The 13,607-nt window shown below is 44.9% G+C and overlaps 1 protein-coding gene across 1 annotated transcript in view; it reads right to left on the minus strand.

The window, feature by feature from the left end:
• The window catches only part of LOC310858974 (zinc finger protein GLIS2-like), a 41,715-nt gene extending 32,842 nt beyond the window's left edge, over positions 1-8,873 (minus strand). The window contains exon 1 of the mRNA XM_083765315.1: positions 8,383-8,873. The gene's annotated coding sequence lies outside the window, so the exon portion shown is untranslated. The remainder of the gene's footprint in view (positions 1-8,382) is intronic.
• Between the last annotated feature and the right edge of the window lie 4,734 nt (positions 8,874-13,607).

Raw genomic sequence — 13,607 nt, forward strand, 5'->3', positions numbered from 1 at the left:
GTTGTACTGGGGTCCATGTGGTTAAACTCACCTTACCCTAAATACCTACAGCCTACACAAACACCATGACATGATTTAGAGTTTAGAATCTTTAGACTATGCTATGGGGAGAGGGTGTGGAGGTTGTGGACTCCCTTGTTTGCTGAGCCTGGGAGTCGATGGACGCTGATGGGGCGCTTGTTTATATATAACTCTATGGCCTAGACCGCGACTCCAGGCAACTTGAGCCACGTGACGTGAGACACCACCGAGCGAGCCAAAGCAAGTCAGTTGCCGTGTAGAACGTTGCGAAGTTCGTTTAGCCGACTCAGGGCCGGTCGAGTTGTGACCCGATAGGCAGAGAATAGTAAATAATGTTCTGGCGAGAGCGTTTTCCCCGTAACCCCGCCCTACTAGTAGTAGCCGGCGTTGTAAAACAATTAAGCGTCCCATCAGCGCCCATCAACTCCCAGGCTCCGCAAATAAGGGAGTCCCGTGGAGTTTGGTATGACTTTACAGGGAGGCAAGCAGAGATCTAGAGGATAGCCCCACCTAAACATGGCTTACCTAGAGGATAGCCCCACCTAAACATGGCTTACCTACCGTTTGTCATTTGTGAGATGCGGTTTATCCATGTCTAGCTCTGGAAATATTCAGCTTCTTCTTGCTTAGATTTTACAGTGACTGGTTTGAGTATTTGGGTTTATATTATAAGAATACTTTACAAACCATTTCTGGGACTAATCCATAGCCATAATGATAAAAGATAAAGGAAGGAGGCAAAATATTTAAGTAGCCACAGCAATCGGTGCCTGTGGGAGACTAGCAGTGTGAAAGAATGCTATACATGCGTATCTGTTTTGCAAGCACTATTGAATAAGCATCTATTGAATAATGATAGTATTTCAAAATGTCAATACTTTTACTTCTACTCCACTACACCTCAGAGGCAATTATTTGAAAACTTTAGTTACTAGTTTAGTTACTTTGGAGATTTTGATTATTATTAGAAACAACTTCAGCCCTATTTAAACTTTGGCTATGTGACACGTTGTGAGCTTGTAGATCTGCTATTTTCAAACCCTTTTTAGACATAATAACTTGTGAAAAGGGACATTCTGACATCTCATCATCAAGTACTTTTACTTTTGGTACTTGGTAAAGCATATTTTGATGACAATACTTCTGCACTCAAGCTTTTCCTTGTTCCTTGTAATTTCTGCTTTGCACTATTGATAACGTTTGAGTATACTTTGCCCACCACCCCCCCATCCTCTTTTCATTCTCATTCTCTCTTTGTCCTAAGCTTTTTCCTCCTCCCGGACCTCATGCATGGCCTCCCATCTCTTGATAGCTCCACTCCACCGACACCGGCCTTTCTCTCATGCCCCCCCGTCCGCGAGCCGCCGCCACCACCCCCACCCCCACCCCCACCCCCAAACCCCACCACCGCTTGGCAAGCAGACAAAGTCAACACAAATACTACTCCACTCCTCTGCTGCTCTACTTCCACCTTTCACTCCCTACATCCCTCTCTCCTGTCTTCACTCTGTCAGTCTCCAAACCCCACCCTGCTGCTTTCATCCAACCGCCTCCCTCTCTATGCACATGGGGAGAGAGAGAGAGAGAAAAACAAAGATATCAGATGAGAGGTACCACCAGGGATACCGAGAAATGTGAGATTGTTTTAAACAAGTTCTGTTTTATACTTTGTCGTACGATGGGGTCAAGCAGGTAACAGAGTGGTGGTGGTGGGGGGGGGGGGCTTGAGAGAATGATAGTAAATACAAGATAAAAAACAAAAGGGGAGGAAAGGAGGACGCCTCTCTCGTTATAAACTCTAAGCATAGGAAAGCGTCAGTGAGTGGTAGGAGGGGGAGAGAGAGAGAGAGCTTTGAACCATCATTGTCAGGAATTCATTTCCCTAGACAGAGCCAGACCCACAGCAGTCTGCATCCCAGAATTCTCTCTCTCCTTCTCCCCTTCTTTCTGTCTGTCTCTCTCTCATTCTTGTGCTCTGTCATCCAGACCTCAAACACACAAACATATGCGCCTCACATTCCTATGTGCAGAGTAGATTCACCCAATTTGTTTCCACTGCAAAATAGTACTTACGTGTGCGTGCATGCGTGCGTGCGTGCATGTCTGTGTGTGTCTGCATAAGTGCACATATACTTGTGTGTATGTACGTACGTACGTACGTGTGCATGTGTGGCCCACGTGAGCCAAGCCAGTAAATAATAACCAGTCCCAGCTGTACTGTATGCAGTACTTTCAGTCTCCCTGCATAGCTTAGCGTTGCTGTCGGGCAGAAAACCTCTTATCTCTATATTTTAACTTTTCGTGTTTTTTCATAAATGAATGCCATATACTTCATCATACAATGAGTGTCGCACAAAGGTAGTGAGCTCAAGCAGACGACGCCTCGTGATGCTGGGCGCTGTGAGCCTGTAGATCGACTATTGGCATTTCTTTTAATCGTTTTTGTTTTTTAATAATAAAAAGGAAACATTTGGACATACAAGGTTTCCATCCGACACCAACGATAGGCAAAGAAATGGAGGGAGAAGGAGGAGAGACAGAGAGAGAGAGAGAGAGAGAGGTTGAAGAAATCGCAGCTCCAACTGAATACTTGAATAAGGAGGAGGAGACAGGCACGCAACAGACAGTAAAACAATAACTTTGGGACAGATATTAACAGAGACTGGCAGCACAACTACTGTATGCCACAGGCAGTACCCAGCTAAAACCAGAGCATAAAAATGCAACCCCTACATTACTCTCAGAGTTAAATCAACAACACTTCAGATTCTTGCTTCGCCGTGAGCTGCCACCCTGCATGAAACAATTTAATAAAACACCAAATGGGTTTGAGTGGAGGGTTTCACTATTGCATGACCTAAATGCTAACGTGGAGGCATTTCTGCCCCGGGGGGAAATCACAGCGCAGGTGAACAAACATTGCAACACTTCCTTCAGATTCTTTTAACTCTTACTTTAAAGTATAAGTGCTAAGTGATCATTCCCAGCTATTTGCAGAATGTGGTGCTTTAACTTATGCAACATATTCACCCTCAACTTTGGAATTCTGTGCGTGACAGCATGTAGCCGTAGCCTAAATGGGGTTAAAAGGTGTAAGGTTTTCCCCACCACTTAGCAAAGCGAAAGATTACAACTACAAGACAGACAGACAGACAGACAGACAGACAGACAGACAGACAGACAGACAGACAGACAGACAGACAGACAGACAGACAGACAGACAGACAGACAGACAGACAGACAGACAGACAGACAGACAGACAGACAGACAGACAGACAGACAGACAGACAGACGGGAGGGGTGGTAGAGTTGGGAATGGTAAGTAACAACAGTAAGAACAGTGGAAAACTTTGCAGGGAGTTTCGCCACCATGCAACAGGCCAACGTCAGAGAGATGAAATGAGAAGAGCAATGAGAACAGGGACTGCGGATGATGATGAAAAAGGAGGCAAGAGCTGACAGTCTGTCCTTTGTTCCGCTGAGCCGGGCCTGGGGAGGGAGTGAGGTGGACGCGGTCCATTTCTACAAGCCTACACCCTGCTCCTGACGGCCGACTCCTTCTTCTTTGCACTCGTATTTCCCTCCTTTTCCCCGAGACATAATTTTTTTTCTTCCTCTCATATCCTGTTTTTCTCCCTTTATGCCTTCTTTTTTCTTTTCCACTCCCTCTCTTGACTTTTTTTTCTTTTCCGAGGAGGTCAGTATTTTGTTTGAGGTTCTCGCGGCCCCTAGAAAAATGCCCCGTCTTCCGATACAGCTAGACCCCCGAGGTGAGAGGGAGCAAGACGTTAAGAGGAGAGTATGGGAGTGTTAACCCTCATGGTTTATAATTCATCGCACAGCAATGGTTGCGTGTCGAATGTAGCCGATACACAAGCTCACGATGTGTGGCATCGCAATTCAGTGCAAAGCTTTGTGAGCTTGTAGATCTGCTGCTTTTGTAGAATAGATTAAGCCAGTGGTTCTCAAACATTTTATACATTGAGATTCTTTATTAGGAATAACCCCTTGAGATGCAGCATCTTGTTTTAGAGGGGGGCCTAAATCCCATCTTAAAAGTGTTGTGACATGGATCCCCAGAAGAGATGATTGTGTTAAAAGCTTTATAAATTAGCATTTTACCAAGATTAAAAAAGGTTAAAAAATCAGATCTACTATTTTTTCCTAATTTTTGTTCGCATTGTGAGCTTGTAGATCGGCTATTTTTGAAATGACGAAGAAGTACTAAATTGGGTTAAAGTGGTTAAACTGATCTTACGCTATGCGTTAACTAATTGGCCTGGGGACTCCCTGGAACCAACGCAAGGACCCCTGGGGGTCCCCGGACCCCACTTTAAGCATTAGGGAGGAAGAGAGAGCGAGAAGAAGAGGTGGTGGTTGGGGTGGGGGCGGTTCGTGGTAAGGTCCGCGGAATTCTGTCTGTGTTTGTTTTGGAAATGAACACACGGGTGCATGGCTCTCGAGAGGATAATGGAAAAGAGAAGAAGGAAGAAGGGAACGTTTGTGTGTGTGTGTGTGTGTGTGTGTGTGTGTGTGTGTGTGTGTGTGTGTGTGTGTGTGTGTGTGTGTGTGTGTGTGTGTGTGTGTGTGTGTGTGTGTGTGTGTGTGTGTGTGTGTGTGTGTGTGTGTGTGTGCGCTCCCACAGGTAGCTGCCACATGCTCACAGTAAAATTCATTCAATGTTCATTGAACTCTGAGGACAGTGGACCTGTAAATTAACACTGAGGAGGATTTTATGTGACTGACACAAGGCCTATCTGAGTGTGTGTGCGTGTGTGTCTGTTCATTGTTGTTGAATGTGCATGCGAGATAATCCTGCGCTGGCAACCAGGTATATGTTTCTGTGTGCGCACGGCTGTGCGTGCATGCCTCCCTGTCTATGCATGTGCGTTTGGAAATGGTTGCAGGCTAAATAATATGTGGCTGCAGTTGTTTTGTTCTTTCAGCATGTATGTAAAACAGCAAAGAAGACAGAGATGGGGAGAGGGGGTGCGGGAGGAGGAGGACGTGAATGAGAAATTCCTAGGATGGGAGAGGGGGGGAGGACCAGGGAGCCGGTGGTTAGTTAGCGGTTGGAGTCTAAGAAGAGAAAAATGAATGCCTGGTCCAGGGCTGGGCCCAAGCACGACACCACAGCCAGCCAGCCAGCCAGACCCAGCCGGGGAGAGGAGAGGAGAGGAGAGGAGAGGAGAGGAGAGGAGAGGAGAGGAGAGGAGAGGAGAGGAGAGGAGAGGAGAGGAGAGGAGAGGAGAGGAGAGGACAAAGTATAAGGCCTTCTCCTTCCCTCCAATCGCAGCCCCACCCTCCTCCCCCCGAATGGGGGCCCGTTACTCTTGCCTCTCTGCTGCAGGGGAGACATGGGGAGTGGTGGGTTTTTTTTTTACGGCTGGGCTGAACCCACTGAACTCTCATGTACAAACACCAGAGAAAGTAGTGAGACAACAGAGCTTATGCCCGTTGCAGCCACACAAGGGCCTTCAGTGGGAGTTTTAAGGCCTTGCTGCACCCGGGGAGTATATCTACGGCCCGGGGCGATATGACTTTAAATCAATATCAGGCTTATTTCAAACGTTTTGCCTCGATTGCGATGAATGAATTATTAAATAAGAAATTGTGATAGCACACAATTTTTGTATGCTATATCATTATGCAACGCAGGATATTTAGTCGGAAAGAATATATATTTGTGTCAATTTGTTGGTATATAAGGGGAGGGACCTGCCTTTCGATTAATCGATTAACCTACATAAGCAGGATTAAGTTGGTTATTGGTACTAAATATCGGTTTTGATATATTTTCGGTTAATTGCCTGCATTAGTCTGACCCGTCCGGACCGTTCCTTACCTGGGAGTTTTACATGCACCCACTGAGGGTTATATGTGCTTTGCATTGCATTGCATTGTGGGTGAAAACCATCAGCAGAATCATGTCTATAGTAGTATAGTCTAATGTCTATATTCTGATAGTTATCACTGCTATGAAGTGTTTGTTCAGTAACAGGGGTCTCTCAATCTCTCCAGCTCTTTAGATCTGCCATAGCTTCAGTCAGTTTGTATTATTATTTTTTTATCATATTTATATTTATATTTTTTTCTTTCTTTTTCATTGTGGGGAGGGCGATGCAAAAAGACACCATGCTTTTACACACACACACACACACACACACACACACACACACACACACACACACACACACACACATGCACACACAGAGCAGGCCTCCCACCCTGTCCCTCCCTTCGGAACAGACAGTGTGTGGGTGGATTTGAGAACAGAGGGGGGGAGGGGGGGGGGGGTACATATGACTGTAACGGGCCCGACACACCCCAAAAACAACACAGGAAAAGTGAGCTAGGCTCTGAAAACCCCTTCAAGAGTCCATCCGTGAGTGAGTGAGTGTGTGAGTTTGTCCACCTTCAGGAAACGGCCTGATGCAACAGCACTGCAACCTGCATATCAAAAGCTGTCGGGCAGAAACCTCTTATCTCCATATTTTAACTTTTTAGTTTTCTTTTTTTCCATAAATCAACGTCCTACTTTGTCACACAAAACTTTTAGCAAAATAGGCCGATCTATATATAAGCTCAAAAGGCGGCATATTGAAACGTTTTTAGCTTGTAGATTTTTGTTATACTTTTGAATTTGAATTAAGTAGGATTTTGGACATAATATGAGGTTTCCGCCCGACAGCAACGACATCACAGCTGTGGAATCCCAGAGAAAATAACTTCTTTACTTCCAGTAAAAAACTCTTTTAGAACAGTGGTTCCAATTTCCCCGTGACTCTGAGAGTGTACAAATTAACTGTCAGAGTTAAAGGCCTGTAGGCCTACAGTACATTTGTACTGTACAGTGTACACCCTCAGACTTAACCCATTCTGACCTGAGATCAGATTCATACGAGGTTTCCACTGGACACACACTGGTCTGATTGACCCATTCTGACCTGAGATCGGATTCTAGAAATGTCACTCGCTCTTCGATTTAAAAAAAATAGCAGACCTACAAGCTCGTATCGCGCCACTCGGTGGCGCGATATGAGCTTGTAGATCTGCTATTTTTCAATAGCTAAAGCATGACATGATGCTGACACCAAAATGGGTGCCCGTTCAGAATGGGTTAAATGGCTACCTGTACAGGTTGGAACCTCAGGAACCACTGCTTTAGAATTGTATTGTTTTCATATATAGATCTGTGCTTTTGTGATTTAATTTGGCCCTTTAGACTCAGAAAACTTGCCGTAGCCTATACTGGATGGAAGACAAAAAATCTGGAGTAAACCCTATGTTGTTCAAATGAAAGCAGGGAAATCACCAAGATTCAAGATGCAAAAGGTTGTTCAGACAGTGACTGTAGAGAAAGTGTTTGGGGAGCCTTTAGCCTGATTTATACTTTGTCGTAAAACGGTGTTGCGGGTCATGAGTTTATAGATTTGCTAGTTCAGGTGTGCAACACTGTCCTATGACAGAGCATAAATCATTAGGTTATTATCCATGAGGGAGGGGCAGGAATGGATTGAGTGTGTGTGTGTGTGTGTGTGTGCGTGCGTGCGTGCGTGCGTGCGTGCGTGTGTGTGTGTGTGTGTGTGTGTGTGTGTGTGTGTGTGTGTGTGTGTGTGCCTGCGTGTGTGTGCGTGTGCTTTGATGTGTGAGACTCAAATAGCCTAGAGTATAGACTCACCTCACCTGCACCTAATCCATAACGTGCTTTCTGAGTCAGACTAGCTATGCAGTGATGCTCTTGGAATGCATGTCAGCCAGCCACACTCACAGACAGACAGAAACAATATTGTCACTGATCAAACCTTGACACTTTCTGGAGCCATTAATTAATTGTCACCTGGCAGTCACCCCTAAGTTACAACTGTCACACACACACACGGACACCTGATCAATAATTTCACCCAAATGTACAGATGCAGTTAGTCAAATGTATCACAAATGTTCGCACAAACTTTCATAGGAACATCTGGTATGTGTGTGGACATTATTCATTACGGTATAGGCCTATATTATCCTCCATAAGAGGACATGATTATAATATATGCATAGACAACCTGCACACAGTGCAGCCTATACATACACAGACACATGTATGCACAGATTTGCACATACAAACACAAACACATGGTCACACATAACTCAGTATAGGACGTCATGCATTATAAGCCTTTATGCGTATAGGCCTGTATCAACACGCATGTCTATGCCTGCCTTAATGACAGTTGTGCTGCTCTAGCTCTGCATAAAGACAGACAGACAGACAGACAGACAGACACAGCTAAACAAAAACGCCCCGGTTTAATGCAAATCTGCGTTTAGCCTACAGACAAACCAGATCAACGGGGCTATATGTTTACCTTGTGTAATAGACAGTCTCCACTCAAGCAGTTTTGGGGATGTATAGTCGCGTCCTCTCCACAGCCGTCACTTCTCACATACGCCTGGCACAGATTTGCTATTCAAGCGAGTTTGTACGTGTCTTCTCCCGGAACCATCGCAGATAGTTGTCCTTTAGAAATCGGCTGATAAAATATACGGCGATTTTATTTTTTTTGTTTGTTTGTTTGTTTTCATCCAATCCACGCCGCAAAGAAACGTTTTACCGGTATGTTTACTGTTTCTACGAACTGTAGTGCCTTTTGCGAATATCGTCAGTTTTCAGTGACATATGAAACCGAAAACGTCGTCTAGTACATTAACGATGGGCTAAGTAAACTTGTTGTGACAAGACTGATAGGAAAAAAAAATGTTGTAAAAATATCTGTTAAATGCTGTAGCATATTTCAAATTCCTAGTAAAAAAAGAGAGATATATGCTTGGAGGTGCATCGCCCAGTTGCGACGCTAGTCAACTGGGTCTGCAGTGGGCGGCCAGTCTGTATGGAGAGAGAGAGGGGGAGAGGGGGAGGGAGAGAGAGAGAGAGAGAGAGAGAGAGAGAGAGAGAGAGAGATGCCAGCATATTACAGATGCACCTCCTCTTAACTTCCAGCTGTTGACTCTCATGAAGGGATTGTGCTCGCTCTCTCCCTGTGTGTGTAGCCTACTAAAGTACAATAATAAACATGTTTAGATCTCAACAGGTTGTTGCATCATTCACAACAGCACCACACTGACACACATGGACGTGTCATATGGGCAACAACACCAATTTATCATGGCTGTCAGGCAGGGTGCCAGTCAGTCCACCCACTCCACAGCTCCCCTCTCTCTCTCAGCCTGCCAACTTAATGTCCATCAAAAGGCCCTTTATTATTCAGTTTATGCATGCAGTAAATGTTTCCAATATAATAGCACAACAGTGGTGCTTTTAGTGGACAATTGGGTTGAGAAGCCTTTAATAGTTTTAATGTCAGAGTGCTGAATTTGATTGATTGAATTTTTTATTTCACAGTATGTAGAATGGGTACATTCAGTGTATGGTGTATAATGTGTATAGGCTACAATCAAATGTAGGCATACAATCAAATTCAGAATTGTTTTATTGACCAGAGGACATTCAGTTGACAAATTACAGAAATACTATAACTGTGAGACATGTACAGTAATGTTCTTTGTGAAGTTGTAGGGCGGCAGTCGAGGAGGCTTGGGAACCACCTATGCTGCTCATTGGCGTCTCCTGACCCAGCTGGTGGTTGTTCCTCATTAAAGCCCAAGAAGAATTAGTTCTGCATGCAGCCTCTTATTTGGGCATTATGCCCCGACCATCTCCAGGACTCAGGAGCACATGCACCTGTACAGCACTGTATATAAACAGGCGAAAATAAGTTTAACTGTATGTACATGCCACCAGCTGGACCCCGAATATATATACCCATGCCTGAGTAAAAGATGAGTGGGTGGTCGATGATGCGATGAGACAGGTGCAGCAGGCATCTCTATAGTCACCTCCCTATCAGTCACAAAAGAGAGCAATGAAGATGCCTGGCTGTTCCCGATGCAGAGAACCAGGCTATATGGCGCATCACTGCCCAACCCCGCGGCACCTCTTGTCCCCCAGCCATCGGAAACTATACAGAAGGGTATCATCGCCTCCCATTGAGCACGTGCTCGGTTCGACTGACCAAGCTAAAGGGCTATACTTAAACCCCTAAACTTGCTGAACAGAGCCCCCCAATTGGTCTGCTCTTTTTATCCCCTAGACCAGGGGTTTTCAACTGATTGTGAACCAGGGACCACCACCTTGACTAAGGATCAACCTGGGGACCACTGTTGTGTTGTATGTATATGATTATAATGGCACATTTCCTAATAATGATGCCTCAATCAGGCAAGCTGGTACACTTCACCCTTCTTGAGATTCTAACTGCCTTTTCTGTGGAATTTCTTAACCTCAGACTCCCCAGTAATTCTGATAACATTGACGCACTTGTCACAAAGTGAAGATTTTGTATTTTCTTCCACGGAACAGTGCACTAAACGTCTGTGCACTGTTCCGTGGAAGAAAATACAAAATCTTCACTTTGCTTCATTACTAAATGCATGGTCAGGGACCACATGCAATACCTCCACGGACCACCAGTGGTCCATGGACCACCTGTTGAAAACCCCTGCCCTAGACCAGTGGTTCCCAAACTGTGGTGCGTACACCCCTTGTGGTGCGCGAGCGCCTTCTAGGGGGTGCGCAACATGAAAAGGCTAATGGTGGTGCTATATTTGATTTGAAATACATTAACATATTATGCAAATATATGGCAAGTATATGCAGATAGCATATGCTGCATATATGCCATATTCAGGTTCATATATGTGCCATGGATGAATAGGAAATATATGTCTCTATATAGCTTATGCAATTTAAGGGGGTGCACGGCCAAAAAGGTTTGGGAACCGCTGCCCTAGACTATAAATCACTTTAACAAAAATCACACCCGTGTGAAGTGAGGGGAGCTCTTATCATCGTACATCAATCATGACGTAATATGTCGATTTTCTCAGACAAATGACGTAAATTCTCCATTCATTGTCAATGGGAATTTAACCCAGCAAGCACGGTCGGGACCTGGACGAATTAGTGACGTCTCGATTGGGGCCAAATCTAGACTAGTCAGATCTGGCCCAGAATATCACCTGATTTCAACCAACATCAATTCTGCTCACTAAGACGAATGTCCCTGCATGAATCAGAAAGAGTCAGATCATGGCCAGATCAACTTAAGTCATATCATAACTAGTCAGATCTGGCCCAGAATAAGCTATATATTATTTCAACTGGTGAAGACGTCCTGGAAATGACGTAAATATCATCCCCTTATGGGCTGTGATCTGGCCTAGTCCTGAACGTCACTGGAGGACATCATCATAACATCATCATGACGTCATTTGGCTTGCTGGGAATATTTGTATTGGCCAAAAATAGCCAATTTGCTCGTCCACATATGACGTAAATTCTCCATTCATTGTGAACGGGAATTTAATGTTTGTGTAAGACGAAGATCTATACTAGCTGAACGCCCCTCAACAATAGCCGATCTACAAGCTTGCAATGCATCACAAGCTTGTAGGGCAAATGTTCCCCCCAGAATAGGGAAGCTACAGGCTCAAGCGGTTAAACTGTGACCTGAACAGCATCCAGTCCCACGCGGCCTCATTGACACGGGAGTTTCTCTTAGTGGTCCAATCCCAGACGCTGGCTGACACCCACAACTCTCTGTTCCAGTTTTGTCCACCGACATTGAATCAGATTCAATCTATGACCGGGCAGGGAGCATGCCCTGATGAGAGGAAAGGGGTCTCTGGATAGCTGTAAGATCCTGCACCACAAGTTGTGGCTGGCTGGCATAAAAATATGTGCATCATTTATTTAATTTTAATCTTTTTATAAATTTTCTTTTGACAATGCTCATTAATCAACATGTCAGTTTTCACATCCATGTAAGTGGGCCAGAGTTAGCCATAAGCTAATTTCCATCTCTAGTCCCTGAGTAGGTTCTTCAAAATGATGATACAACTATCCATACAAAAAAAAACATTTTTTTGTTGGATCTACTCAGTTCAAGACCTACTTCTACACTCTTGCTTTTAGTTGATCTTTTAAATTCCTTGTTATTCATGTCCTCACTGTACTGCATTACTGCTATTATTTTAATGTGTTATGCCTTATTGCTTTTCTTTTTTCCCCCATTGCTCTATAAAGCACTTTGAGCTGCATTTCATGTCATGAAAGGTGCTATACAAATAAATATTATTATTATTATTAGTTCCTGAGGAGCCATTGTGATTGTACTCAGGGCCTGCCTCTATCAGGGCTTATGCATAGCCCTTCTGCGTTGGTGAGGGAGGAGAGCTAACCATGCCAGCATGCAGTTTCGGGTTTGTGCTTACATCCACGGCAGCAGCCAGAGAACGCACTGCTACATCACCCTAGCCAGCTGATAAGGAGACCGTGATGCCAGTCCAACCAGAAGAGGGTCCTGGCCAACATACCCAAGAACTGATGTGTGGTCTATACCTCAACGACCTCCTCACCCATGCAACAGACTTTGAGGGGGCTTTGAGTGGCGAGACTGGTGGGTCGTCTCCATGGTAACACTGATCTCAACAACCCTGAGAAGAGGTTGAGTGTCATCACTGCCAGCGTGTGGTAGAACAGAGTATGGTCGACAATTCTGCTACCTGCTGGAAATGAAGGGGACAGAGTCATCCCCACAAGCCCTGAGGCCATAGACACCAAGATACTACAGAGAAATGAAGGGGACAGAGTCATCCCCACAACCCCTGAGGCCATAGACACCAAGATACTACAGAGAAATGAAGGGGACAGAGTCATCCCCACAACCCCTGAGGCCATAGACACCAAGATACTACAGAGAGAATAGGGTAAGTTAAATGAAGGGGACAGAGTCATCCCCACAACCCCTGAGGCCATAGACACCAAGATACTACAGAGAAATGAAGGGGACAGAGTCATCCCCACAACCCCTGAGGCCATAGACACCAAGATACTACAGAGAGAATAGGGTAAGTTTATTTGTATAGTACATTTCAACAAGATGTCAATTCCAAGTGCTTTACAAAAAACATTAAGACACAGAGCATTAAAACAGTGCACACAAATAATTTACACAATAAAAGGACATTTGAATACAGTGTTTTGCACAAATCTGCCTCCTGGTGGCACTATACCAGCTGTGTGGCATCCAGTGAATGTGTTTGCAGAGTTTGGCTGCGACCAAGCCAATGGTGCCAGAGATTAGCTGTCCACAGACGGACACACACACACGGACGGACGGGGTTCAAAACATACTCTCCCCAGAGTCCCCATGCCTTCGGCCTTGTGGAGACAATGACAGATTCATGAAAAAACTCTGTAATAAATTAGAAAAAGTGCCCCTCGGGGCACAGGTCTCCACCAGGGCAGGTCAGGTTGTGGCCTCCTGATGGCGCTATAATAGGCCAATGTGAAAAGGGTGCCATTTGTTCTTATGCCTTTGATGGCAATTGGATGATTTGAGGCATTTTATTCCAAAAATGTGTTTGCAAAAATCCACCTGTTGGTGGCACTCTCACAGGCCAATGTGAAAACGGTGGGATATATTCCTCAGCCTAGTGGGAAAGTACGTGAAAGATTTCACGTAAATTGCAC

This window comes from Protomyctophum parallelum (assembly GCF_964188405.1).
Source record: "Protomyctophum parallelum genome assembly, chromosome: 5".
NCBI classification, from domain to species: domain Eukaryota; kingdom Metazoa; phylum Chordata; class Actinopteri; order Myctophiformes; family Myctophidae; genus Protomyctophum; species Protomyctophum parallelum.